Genomic DNA, 12,500 nt, shown 5'->3' on the forward strand with positions numbered 1-12,500 from the left:
GTGCGCGTGTTTCTCCTTCAAAGCGAGCGCGCGCTCGTTTAAAGGTCCCTTGTAGATGGATTTGCTGAAGAGATATGTCACGGGGTTTTCTTTTCAATCGTCGATTGGAATTAAACACAGAGACTTATCTACAACTGAAAAACACAAACTAAACTAGAAACAAATAAAAGAAAGGCGAAGAACTCGCCCGGAGGCGAGACGTTACATCATGACACGAGGACACGGGAGGAAGAGGGAGTCCAGAGGGAGGTTCAGTCCTCTTTAGAGGAACTGGAGTCCACACCTCTGAGGTGCGAACTGGCCAATGACATTCAACGAAACTTTTGGCGGCCAAATTCTCTTTGTCTTGTCAAAGTTAAACTATGGCCGTGTCCGCCTCTTTTATGACCAGTCAGAATTTGTCAGAATCATTCCACAAGATGATAAAAACATAGAAAACATACATTTTACTGTAATCTTCTGTATCTGACCAAATCAGTTGGAACGAGATAATTAAAACAGTACCAAACACAACATTTACACATAATTGGAATATGAAGATACATTTAATACATAACTTTTAAACTCTCAAGAGTTTCACTGATACGCTAGGAGATCATTTCTAAACTACCATGGACTGGGAAACACACAGACATACAGGAATATATCATATACAATTGGTAATGGCTCGTTTTATGCGTGTAATGTAAAGGTCCATTATGTGTGTGTGTGTCAGAGTTCTGTTATCTCTCTTGTAGAGATGGGGGAGGGCATGGAATGTTTAAAGCATTTTATGACTCTGGCCATTCCTGAGAGAGAGAGTGTGTGTGTGTGTGTTGCATTCAGTCTTTTTGGGTCTTTAGCAGGATGTATTTAGTTATTCAGATTCACCCTTTTAGCCCAGTCCTTACAGTCCCCCTTTTTGTCTGATGAAGTCCCTGTGTGGACTTAATCGGACAACAATCATCACAATGGACGGATGGCAGGTGAATCATGACTCATGCAGCAGGTGGTTATTAGGGCTGAGGATTCAGCTCTATGAGGTTCGAAGCTGCGTCCGAAACCTTTCGTGAGCTTGGCTGAAGATGTTTGTATCTCGTTGAGTCTCCTGTATAGGATGAAGGTCAAGCCCAGTGTCAGGGTGTGTCTGACTACCATAGAGGTACACCGTGCAGTGTCGGCTGCGGTCCAGGCTTGGACAACAGGTGAGGTAGTCAGAATGGGTAGTCGAGACAAAGCTTGGAGAGCTGTGTCGATAGGAGCAATGTCAATTAGCTGGGATCACCCCCCTTTCGCAAACCACAACTCCCGTTCTGGAGTTAGGGTGAAAGTGTGGTACCTGGAGAAGGATGGGATTTCCAGTTTTAATTTGTACTCTTTGCATGGAAGATGGTACCATGCCAGGTCGCCAAGGTGAAGGATGGCACTTTCCGGTGCTTGGATTCACAGGCTCTAGTGGAGCGAGGTGACACAGGTGTCGGTGTCATTCTGGTCGTAAGTGAGTGCAGCTGTGCGCACAGGAGTGTTAGCGAGCCGCCTGTCACTTACACTCTCTGCTTGGGTCTTGATGCCTTGAGTGCGTAGCTTGGCTTCGGCAGGGCAGCGGGTGTCGCTGATCTGCAGCCCGCAGATTCCGTCAGTGTTGTCTCTGAGGAGAGGCTTGTTAGGGCAGAGATAGTGAATTTCTTTGGTCGATGTGCACACGTACGGGTTCGGAGCTTAGGACGGCTTTGTGTTGCCGTCGTTGCAGTCAACCCCGTCCGGCGTGTGGATCTTGATGTGAATGTTACTTTTCAAAATCTGACCTTGACAATGTTCTTGAGCCGGTAGATTCGGCTTGACTCTATGATGGGCAAGTTCAAGAGAAAACCCCACAACTTCTCTGCTTGTAGTCGGCGCAGAGAGGGATGGCACTACCCAGAGAGTAGGAAAGGTGTATTTGTACTCGTGGCGTGGTGATGGCGGACGCCAGCACGGTTTCCACGAGGCTTAAGGGTATCAGGTGCGGTGGAATTCTACCCCTGGCGAGGCTGTCGATGGAGGAGTTCACCCCCTGCAGCAGGTTTGTCATCAGGGCTGTTACCAGCTGAGTTTGAGCAAAGTCATTCTGGAAGACAGTAAACAGCTGTTTCATGGAGTGAGTGTTGGAGTGCATGGGGTTCAACGCTGTGAGTGTTGAAAGTTACCACAGTTCCCTTTAGTGTCTTGTCGATGGTCTGCAGGGATGCACTCTGTTGTGAGTGCTCTTTTATCTGTGGAATCTCAGTCTGAATTTCGGCTACATGCCGTCCCACGTTGGCGAGGTTTGCTGCATTCATGCTGGACATACAAGTGTTAAACAGAGTTCTGACGGCAGTGCGGCGGTGGTTGTGGCCACCTGGCTCCGCTAGCGTGACAGTCATTTTCTCAAGTTGCTTGAGCATGTGTTCAACCACGGTCTCAGCGTGAGTGCGGGAGTCCTTTGTCCATCGGCACCTACCCAGCTATATTGTGTTGTTACGCTGGGGTAGTGTTCTGTAGGCGTTGTGAGGATCAGGTGGCACATTCACTTTCTGAGTGCGCGTCCGGCAGAAAAGGAGTCCTGGTGCCAGACCTGGTGAGATGTCCGATTGCGGTTGCCCTCTGGTTGGCTGGAGGCACAGCAGCATCCTGGTAAAAGTGAAAGGGAGAGAGAAAAAGAGAAAGGGAGGAAAAATTTCAGCGAGAGGACAGTCTTTTCGCTTTGAGAACGCCGGTATGCCACTTGCTTCGGTGTCTTGCAAGTGTCTCTGGTGCTGCGGCGTGCAGCGGCATACATTGGCATTACCCCCCCTTTTGCACTGTGGCATCACAAGCCGTGGCGCGGTGATGGCATCAGGTGCAGAACGCTGAATGTTGTTGAGTGCACGCAGCATGTGCTTGTTGACGCAGGTTGTCTGGAGCACCGGTTGTCGGTTTCTGCAGACGGCGTCCGTGGGTGGTTGGAGGGGTATGAGTGGAGGTTTCTCATAGTGTCCATTGTTTTGTCAGTCTTTGGTAAGCTGAAAGGTTAAGGTCAGGTTAGGCAGGGGCTCTGTGGCATTCTGGCACACTTGTTGTGAGTGATTAATGCGTGGCCCTAAAAGTTCAGAACTACTGCTTAATAGGTTCGTTAAGCATTTAGCATAAAGCTAAGTGTCTCTTGTGTCCTTATCTTAGCTGTGACTGTTAGGCTAAGTTTTGTGTGGTTCCGATGGTATTTCCTGGAAAGGACATAGCCGAGATGAAATAAATGACGTAAGGTGGTTCTTATGACTAAATTATTTCTCTGGACTTAGAGATGGTTCGACGAAGTGAACGATAATAGGGAAAAGGACAGCTTTCTTATTTAAATTCTGCTTATTGTCAATCCTCAGGACTCTAGTAGTGGTGTTGAAGGGTCACAAAACGAGTGCACTGGTTGAAATTAAGCCAAAATAACAAATAAGGGGGTCTGTTTCCTTTCTGGGCCCTATAGGAGATGGAACCACACTCGGACAAGAGAGGCAAAAAAAAAATAATTAAATCATATAGATGACCTAATAGACCAGGGAATAGCTGCTTGCTATTATTATCAAGGTCAAAGGAATGAAATAATTAATGAGGAAAATAAAATAAAAATTAAAGCAAAATGGAATAAAATGATCAAACACAGGAATGATCTGAAGTCGAGAATAATCAGTGGCATTAGTGACTAAACTTTGGATTTGCTTTGATCAACACTTTATAGTGGGTTGTAGCGGTTGCATGTTCAAAACCACCTCGTGTGTGTCCCTCCAAAGGTTTAGTCAACATGCAGATGAAAATTCCTATGGTTATACAAATTCTTCTGTAGTTAGTTACGCAGTTTACATGTAGTTAAACTTAAGTTTAATTAACAGGGGATCTGCGAAGTTAGTCTTCAACGGTTAGCAAGGAGTATTCCTAAACCAGTGAAGGTGAACTTTAGCTAATAAGAATTGCAAACACGGAAAGTGGATAATTAGAAACCCTAACTGGTGTTGAGGAAAGTATTCTAGAATACTTTGCCCTGTGGAACACAGGCGGTGATTAAGGGTTCAAGTAAATGATGCTAGCTGCTAACTGTGGAAGTTATTTAGGTTAGGTTAGCTTAGCCTAAGTTAGCTTGATGCTAAGCTAGGTCAGCTTAGCCTAAGTTAGCTTGATGCTAGGCTAGGTTAGCTTAGCCCAAGTTAGCTGGATGCTAGGCTAGATTTAGCTTAGCCACCCAGGCTGGTTTGTTTACAAAAGTGACATTACGAGTTAACACTTCCTGTGGCAAGTTGTTGTCATGGGAACCAGAGCATGTCAGAACAATTCAACAGTACTTGAAGAATGTCTGTACATTTTACATGAATCACACACGTTTTAACGGGTTGACAGGAGGCGCCTATACTTTGTTTTTCAAGAACTTGATGTTCCATTTAGTAAACTGCAGATGTGTTTTGGCATTTGCTAATTGTACTAATGGAACTTTGCTCTTTACTTTACATGACTTATTCTATTTGTTTACAAAGTAAGGAAATAGAATTGCTGCAAGTCAACGCTTGTCTAAGCATATGTAGTTACGTTTCTTCTCGTGCATAAATGCTGATTTTTCAGCACGTGACCTGGTTTGATCGCTTAGTAGCTTTCTGCTTGTAGATGCAGCCAAAATTTAGGTGAATTACATCAATCTAGCAACAAATTTATTTTTCTTTTTTTTTCTGAGGGCCTTTACATCGTAGAAAGGGGAGCATCACCCGGGTCTACATAGATAACACTGTTCTGAGTTTTCTTTGTCAGAAACAGGTTTTAGTCATACCGCGATTTGGATTTCTTTTTAACCAAAGCGGAATGGATATCGGTACAGATTACAAGCTGCTGAGATGATACCTTTTTCACACAGACTTACGCTTTAATGCTGAAGTTACTGATACCAGTTGAGAATCTAAGGCTCTTTTACTTGAAGTAGAGATGTCAATTCCAGCTATTGTTTTATCGGCATTTAGACAAGCCAGCGATCGAAACACGTATTGCACGTTTTGTTTTAGTTGGATCGCGATGATCAAGTGCACGCCCGTGGGTTAACGGTAGTTTAGAACTCAGGTGATTTTACTACACTCTGGCGTCAAGGTAACGTATACCCTATTTGGAGCTGGTGTTCTATGTAACTCTTCACTGTCACGGAACCTAATGTTTAGCGGTGCCGATTTACTCAACATCTAGAAACCGTTTGTTTCAAAAGAGTCGTGCATAGTCTGTCGGCCGTTGAGGCTTACATGTCCGTCTAAGATTCCTTTAAATCAGTAAAATTCTAATTTTACAGACGCAGAGTCTTGCAACTCTTTGAGCACACTTTCATCTACTTTTAAAAGTTTTATGTCCGATGTTGATCAAGGACCTTTTAGCTGAGTCTTGCACGGTGTTCGTGCAGTGTGTCTTCTGGTTTTGCAGTTCAGGAATTTGGGGTTTTAGGAATTCTTACTGAGGGGACCTTCACGCATCGTTGAGTGGGCATTGCGTGGGGGCAGAAGAACTAGGGTGGCTGACGGGTTTTGGAGGGAAAGTTTCTTGAAACTTGTGTCCTCAGTCACAGGTTCGTTGTAAGTTCCACAGCAAACTCGTTCGGAGCCGGTGGTGGTAGCACAGGTTCTTCTAGGTCTGTGCTGCTGGGTGTCTGTGACGTGTGTTCACCGGTTGGAGACTGCAGGTGAAAAATCAATGTCCTGTAGATTGTCAGAGATGTGTGGAAGGCGGGCTTTTTCACCCCCCTTTTCAGCTCTTGTGCGTTGGCTGAAATGTGCGGACCGGTCAGGGGAAACTTGTGGTGTGTGTTTCCCCTTTTCAGGTCATGCTGCAGTCTAAACAGAGTGTGGCGACTCTGTGTGATCGGTGCCAAGTTCGTGTTCGAGATCTTGTCTCTGTTGAACGGGCTTGTGGATGGTCGCACGGGCCTCTTTTGGGTTTTTCGCAGGCCGTGCGCTTTCGAGTCTCTTTCAGTTCGGTCTCTGCTCTTTGCAAGAGGCTTCACTTTGTCAGAGTTTCTCGTCGAGTTCCTCTCTGGTTCTTTTCTCTGACTATTCACTTCGGTCTGTGTCGATGAAGGTTAGCCAGGGCGGTTTGAAGTCTTTCCACTTCCTTCTTGTAGCTAGGGGTCGTTGTCATCCTCGGCTTGCATCCTTAGTGTTGCAACTTTGTGCTCCAGGGCGATGCGGCTCCTTTCGTGGAGACGTTCTTGTGTGATGAGCTGGCAAGTGAGGTTGACGTGTCTGACCGGTTTTTGTCGTGGGAGCTTTGGCTTGGTTTGTGCGCCGTCAGCTTGTCCACGTCTGCGATGCTCTTGGCTCGAGGCTCTGAGTCACTAGCGTCCTCGGGCAGGAAGTTAGCCGTCATGGCCGTCAGCCATGTGTCGAGGTTGTCCCAGCGGGTTGTGGGACCGGAACAAACTGGCTTCACTGTGGGCGAGAGGAACACAACACACGCAGAGAGACCAGTGCAATTTCGTTCTACGTTTAACGAGCTATAATACGGGCTATGCCGTGTATGAAAATTTTGGTTAACTGATGCAGACAGTTAAATCATTCGGTGGGACAATTTAGGTAAGGTCAGTATGGGCCTGAATAAAATTTAACAGGGCGGTAGCTTAGTGGTCACCTGTTGATGCTAACGGCTTGGTTTGTCAAACTATTATTCAGCGTTCCTTGTTGTCTCAGATAGGCTCTGTCTTCTAGGTGAACTGAAAGGAACAGAGCACAACAGAAAAGAGCAGTGGCAAGATAGCAAAGTTTGAAGTAACATGCAACCATCAAAGATGGAAAGTTCTGTAATGAAATGGCGTCAATAGTACACAGGAAGTGTTACAAGGGAAGAGGAGGCCTAAGCCTGCGGTTTGTGGCTCAGAGAGGAGAAGGGAGCCACACGCTTCAATGACCGGGGGAATTCATAGATTCTGTGGCCAATACTAAGTGGATGGGTTTAATACCTTTTTCTAGTTTGCCTGGGGTGAAATGAGGTCATTCCGCTCGAAGTCAGCATCGTGGTTGGTCCTTCTGTCGCCCCAAACACTTGACAGCAGTGTCCCGGGCCTTTCGGTGCATCTGTACCTAGGTGCGCCCTCTCAAGCAACTTGACCTGGAACATAACCGGCGGTGCCGAATTGGTAATGTCGTGTTGCGGGCCGCACGAAGGGAAAGATACAGGAAAGTCCGAGACCCGTGCTCAGTCAGTGCTGGTGACGCAGATCAGACGAACCACCCGCCGGACCTCGAGCAGAGCTGACTGTCAAATCGCCACAGCCCGAGAGAGATTTCTACCTACAAACACAAAACAGGATGAAGAACAATAGAACCTCAACGTGAATTAAAGCTCTTTTATCTAAATCAAATTGAGTGTCTCTTTTTTTTTTTTTTTTTTAAATCAAAGGCAACGGCTTTACTAAAATTATGGTAAAAACAAAGGGAATTATGACAATGTTAATTATCAGAATAACCTAGTCTCCCTTCGGAGGAGAGTTTTAGAGCCGCAGGAAGAGCACAGGAGGAAGCAGGCTGTAGTGGCGCGTTTGGGCCACAAAGGGGTTTGGGCCACTTCCTCTTAGTGGTCAAGCTGGCTGACAGAGAACTTGATTTAAATTGCATTCAAACTGGTTTAAATACGATTCAAATCAAGCGTATTCATAGATGTTAAGTAACTTCTAGAACAGCAAGGAGACAGTTGTAATAAAATCAAATCAAAATTATTAAAAATAATTTGAAAAGGGAAATATAGAAAAAGCCATAAAACAATTCCCAACGGGCAATGAGACTTAATTCAAATTAACCTTGAAATCTGTTTGTTTCAAACCAAATTTGAATAAGTGTAGGGAATTAAGGGTTGGCCTTATATTTGATGATCACGACCACAGTGAGGTGTCAGTGGTAGTAACCAACATAAGATCAACTTGGAGAAAGCCATTTCAAAACAAAGCGGTCATCAGAAACTGCTAAGACATAATTTTGAATTTTTAAGTTCAAATGTGGTTTGAACCAAAATCCAAAACAAGTGCACACAGTCAAGGCAGGGAAAATCATGTTAGTAAACGAGGCTGTAAATTGCCATGCATTGAAAGTTAGAAACACGAGTTCAAAATCTCACTGGTAAACTTTGAAGTTGTGGGAAGAGAAAATTGAAGAAAAGACACTTTACCGCTAGTGTCCACACGATGGCGCTATTTCGCTCATGGAGGGCGTGGAGGCAATCTGATACTGGAAAACACTCAAGGGCGCACCCTAGCGTTTGGCAGTAGTATTGCAACCAGCCCGCTTTCGAGTGTCTTGGGGGACATGCACTGTCTCATTTAAATCTCGACGGATTTCTTTCCGGTGCTATACTTATTTTAAACACATTGGCAGGTTTTCTTCGCTGCGTTGTGCAAGGAAACAGGAATTATTCATCTGTTTTTCAACTCCAAATAACATTTATCAAATGGCATTGATTAAAAATGTTTTCAGTTTTGGATTTTTATCGGTGCTATATTTATTTAACACGTTAGCAGGTTTTCTTCGCTGCGTCGTGCAAAAGGAAACAGGAATTATTCATCTGTTTTCAACTCCAAATAACAAATGGCATTGATTAAAAATGTTTTCAGTTTTGGATTTTTATCGGTGCTATATTTATTTAACACGTTAGCAGGTTTTCTTCGCTGCGTCGTGCAAAAGGGAACAGGAATTATTCATCTGTTTTCGACTCCAAATAACATTTATCAATTGGCATTGATTAAAAATGTTTTCAGTTTTGGATTTTCGCGGTGCTATATTTATTTAACACGTTAGCAGGTTTTCTTCGCTGCGTCGTGCAAAAGGAAACAGGAATTATTCATCTGTTTTCGACTCCAAGCATATATCAAGTAGCACTTGTGATAATGTGCTTTTCGTTTTTTTACAATTGAGTAGCTAAGTCAATGTTTTAACCAGGAGTTTATCGTTAATCTAACGATTATAAAATAAGGCCTTTTTAAGAATAGTGAAAGAGCATCGATTCACTAAGTCTTGTCTTCACCCTGACAGAAGAACATCGTTCGGACAGGGGAGTTTTAACATTAAAAATGTCGTCGTTCAAAAGAGGTTTCTTCGTCTTTTGTGGGACAAATTGAATACTATGAACTGCAGTTTACTTTTAGCGATTAAAAGTGACTAAGATGTTTGAACATTTAGCAGCTTGTTAAATCAGATCGGGAGTTCGCAAGCGTTCACTCCGATGCGCACGTGTAATATTAAATATTACATAAACAATATTAAATAACAATATACACATTAGATTGAATCTGAATTGCTCATAAACAAGTTTTAAATGTGCCCGCATTCTCCACCATTTTGTAAGGATTCAGGGCGGATCTAATCCGTGGGGAATTTGCATAAATTAATTAATAATTGGTAATTAATAATTATTCATACATGTTTGGATTAGATCAGTCTTACATTGAATTTACTCTCCCTCTAAGGGAGGATCTATCATTTTACCTGCATGCATACGTGTATCCTTGCATTTTAACTACAAGTTGATTGCATAGATCACGTTTTACAGACAGGTAAAATTTAATTAGCTCAATTGTCAGATTAATATTGGGGGAATCCCACATATCATCTTACTTCATAGGATTTCAGGAAACGCAGTTCTCTGGCCAGAAGAACTGGGTTTTCTGCCCTATAAACACATACTCTTTAAAGTATTTTTAATTTATAAAGCCGTAGCTTGATCTATTCATGTCAGAGACCTGGAGTATGAGCAGACACAGTAACATCAATCAAAATGAATATAATGGATTTAATAAAGGCATGACTACTCATGTATTTACTACGGTTACACTGGATATATGTATTTACAAACACATAGACATCAATGAACAATACAATAAGACATCAATGAACGAGAAATGCGTAAAGTTTGGACAATGGATAACTTACACGCGTGAGCGAGTAAGAGAGAGAGGAAAGGGGATGGGGAGAGAGAGAACAGAGAAATTGGGAGAATTTCATTGGCAGGAAGACATTCACCTCTCTGATAACAACACGAAACATCATCTTAAAACTTCTTAGAAGCTCTATAAAGAGATATACGTGCGCAAGTTTCTTGGTCTCTCTGTATCGCGGCAATCCTGCGCGGCCTTGTCTGGCCGCGTGCGTGAGAGGATTCCTTTGTGTGTGAGGAAGCATCACGTGGGCTGCTTGGCGCACGTGTTGAACGGAGGTTCACAGTCTTTGGGGTAACATTACCAAAGGAAAATAGTTCGGCTGAGTTAGTTTCACTTCGTAGAACGGAGGAATCACGAGGAGTTAATGTTCCATCTGTGCATGGCTGGCGAAGAAGCGCGTGCTTCGCTCGGTCCGGCGCGTCACGCGGTCACGTGCGCGTGTTTCTCCTTCAAAGCGAGCGCGCGCTCGTTTAAAGGTCCCTTGTAGATGGATTTGCTGAAGAGATATGTCACGGGGTTTTCTTTTCAATCGTCGATTGGAATTAAACACAGAGACTTATCTACAACTGAAAAACACAAACTAAACTAGAAACAAATAAAAGAAAGGCGAAGAACTCGCCCGGAGGCGAGACGTTACATCATGACACGAGGACACGGGAGGAAGAGGGAGTCCAGAGGGAGGTTCAGTCCTCTTTAGAGGAACTGGAGTCCACACCTCTGAGGTGCGAACTGGCCAATGACATTCAACGAAACTTTTGGCGGCCAAATTCTCTTTGTCTTGTCAAAGTTAAACTATGGCCGTGTCCGCCTCTTTTATGACCAGTCAGAATTTGTCAGAATCATTCCACAAGATGATAAAAACATAGAAAACATACATTTTACTGTAATCTTCTGTATCTGACCAAATCAGTTGGAACGAGATAATTAAAACGGTACCAAACACAACATTTACACATAATTGGAATATGAAGATACATTTAATACATAACTTTTAACTCTCAAGAGTTTCACTGATACGCTAGGAGATCATTTCTAAACTACCATGGACTGGGAAACACACAGACATACAGGAATATATCATATACAATTGGTAATGGCTCGTTTTATGCGTGTAATGTAAAGGTCCATTATGTGTGTGTGTGTGTCAGAGTTCTGTTATCTCTCTTGTAGAGATGGGGGAGGGCATGGAATGTTTAAAGCATTTTATGACTCTGGCCATTCCTGAGAGAGAGAGTGTGTGTGTGTGTGTTGCATTCAGTCTTTTTGGGTCTTTAGCAGGATGTATTTAGTTATTCAGATTCACCCTTTTAGCCCAGTCCTTACAATTTTTTGATTAAAATGTCACATAAATCAGGCCAGGAATGATTTATTAACAAATCCCTCTGAAAATATCTTCAGAATACTGCTAAGTGTATAACTGGAAAGTTTGGTGTACATAGGTGCTACATAGGCTGAGATGTTTCTACTGGAGAATGACAAAAAACTCATTTTGAGAAAAAGGCATTTAAAGATTTAAGTAGGGAATTTAATACATTTCTATTGGAAAAAAAGGCTCAAAAACAGAATAAATGCTCAGGCCCTTAGTAATAATAATATATAATATTTCAAGCTCATTAAAACTGATTATTTAATAACATGGCAGGCATTTAAGGCCTACAACTGCAGTAACTCAATGAATTAACATTGGCAGAGTACACCACGTGATGCGTCTGAGCGAATCACGTTAGCAGAAACCAGCAGTAGCCAATGAGATTTCGTCATTTCTTTAAATCACCCTTTGGACATTCACGATTGGTTACTGATAGAAAGGAAATGCCCATATTTGGGTTACATACGGTTGTGCAGGAGACTCAGAGCTTTACAGCGATACCGCTCATGACAGACTTCAGTAAACAGACGGAGCGCGGCATGTCGCGCTGGAATGCGAACTTCTTGGTAAATTCGGGAGAAACTTACTGTCGCAAGTAAACAAAATGTAATAAAATAAACATCTTAATGTATATTTTCAACGTTTTCTTTATAGCAGATTGAAAGAACACATATTCAAGGAGTAAACTAGCCCAAAATCTCAAAACTGATCACTGCATGAAAAATCGATGTTTTTGCCTGCCGTGTCTCGCCTTAAATACCAATGCTGTTGCTGTCACTGAAGCCAAAGTAATGTGGGCACATGAGCACAGGTTTTTAACAGCCCCAGTGGCCTAATGGATAAGGCACTGGCCTCCTAAGCCAGGGATTGTGGGTTCGAGTCCCATCTGGGGTGGTTTACAGCAGAGTGGCGCAGCGGAAGTGTGCTGGGCCCATAACCCAGAGGTTGATGGATCGAAACCATCCTCTGCTAAGACAGCTTTACTTATAAACATTCTCTGTACCTACTTGAAGAAAAGCTGTCACATCTCTGTGCTAAAACCCTTTGTTGTTTTCACCTGATGTCATTTATGACAGAGGCACTTCGTGTGCACTTCATGTGTGCCTAAACGCAAGTCCTTTTGAAAACACCTGTGAATGGGAGTTCTTCTACGGCAAGCAGAGTGGCGCAGCGGAAGCGTGCTGGGCCCATAACCCAGAGGTCGATGGATCGAAACCATCCTCT

The 12,500-nt window shown here is 43.4% G+C and overlaps 1 non-coding gene across 1 annotated transcript; it reads left to right on the forward strand.

The window, feature by feature from the left end:
* Window positions 1-12,097: 12,097 nt before the first annotated feature.
* trnar-ccu (transfer RNA arginine (anticodon CCU)) lies at window positions 12,098-12,170 on the forward strand. Its single transcript has one exon. It is a non-coding gene; the product is annotated as a tRNA-Arg (tRNA).
* Window positions 12,171-12,500: the final 330 nt, after the last annotated feature.

Source organism: Rhinichthys klamathensis, unplaced genomic scaffold (genome assembly GCF_029890125.1).
Source record: "Rhinichthys klamathensis goyatoka isolate OS25496 unplaced genomic scaffold, OSU_Roscu_1.1 h1tg000272l_1, whole genome shotgun sequence".
NCBI classification, from domain to species: domain Eukaryota; kingdom Metazoa; phylum Chordata; class Actinopteri; order Cypriniformes; family Leuciscidae; genus Rhinichthys; species Rhinichthys klamathensis.